We start from the raw sequence: 1,114 nt of genomic DNA on the forward strand, positions 1-1,114 counted from the left end.
GATGTTCTGGGGGCAGATGAGTAGGACATAGCGTACAGCTGGCTCAGAGGCATGGAAGGAGCGTGGGCCTCCCACTTAGCAGAACCCGTTTGGGGTCCTGGGGCCTCTGCTTGCCGACCTGTGACTTGCCCCCTGAGCTCAGCTGCACCCTCTGTAGAGCAGATGAGAACCCCACCTCCCGGTCGTGCAGGGTGGGATGCAGGACGGCACGGGGGAGCCCAGGCGGGGCCGGCAGGTGCTGGGCCAACCTCCCTTCCCTCCCAGAGCTTCGTGGCATTAAAGCAAATGCCGAAAGCTTGGGAACCACCAACAGCAGGGAACTGGCCAAATAAAATCGGTGCCTGCATTTCATGGCAGACGGTGCCACCGTTACAAACAGTTATACAGCAGGTGTGTGCATACACATGTGAATTTGAAAGCCAAATGCAGGCTTTAAAAAGTTAGGCTTAGTGAGGAATAACTTACTGGGGTTTTTTTGTTTGTTTTTTGAAATATATTGTATTGACTTTTTACAGAGGAAGGGAGAGGGATAGAGAGTTAGAAACATTGATGAGAGAGAAACATCAATCAGCTGCCCCCTGCACACCTCCCACTAGGGATGTGCCCGCAACCCAGGTACATGCCCTTGACCGGAATCAAACCTGGGATCTTTCAGTCCGCAGGCCGACGTTCTATCCACTGAGCCAAACCGGTTAGGGCAATAACTTACTGTTTTATTTTTTTGTTAATCCTCATCTGAGGATATTTTACCATTGATTTTTAGAGAAGGAGGAGAGAAAGGGAGAGAGAAAGAAAGAGAGAGAGAGAGAGAGAGAGACATCAATGTGAGATGTTTGTCTCTCTCTCACTGTCTGTGTATAGGACGATGCTCCAACCAACTAATCCACACTGACTAGGGGAAAGTGCCCTTTTAAAAAGGAAATAAGAACTGGTGAACTAAAGTGTAGACACACACACACACACACACACACACAGCCAGTGGATGCAGAAGCTGGTCATTGGATGAGCTGGCTGTTCAGAGTATGACCTCATACCAACAGGCTTTCTGTGAGCTCAGCTCCATCCGGCAGGTCCACTGGCCCCTCCCTGAGGGTTCCAGGGCCCATCACTCTGC

The 1,114-nt window shown here is 50.6% G+C and overlaps 1 protein-coding gene across 2 annotated transcripts in view; it reads left to right on the forward strand.

Annotated features, from left to right (window-relative positions):
• Positions 1–1,114, forward strand: part of LOC102258264 (HRAS-like suppressor 3) — a 14,889-nt gene that overhangs the window by 7,185 nt on the left and 6,590 nt on the right. The gene's annotated exons all lie outside the window — the stretch shown is intronic.

Source organism: Myotis brandtii, unplaced genomic scaffold (genome assembly GCF_000412655.1).
Source record: "Myotis brandtii unplaced genomic scaffold, ASM41265v1 scaffold1112, whole genome shotgun sequence".
NCBI classification, from domain to species: Eukaryota; Metazoa; Chordata; class Mammalia; order Chiroptera; family Vespertilionidae; genus Myotis; species Myotis brandtii.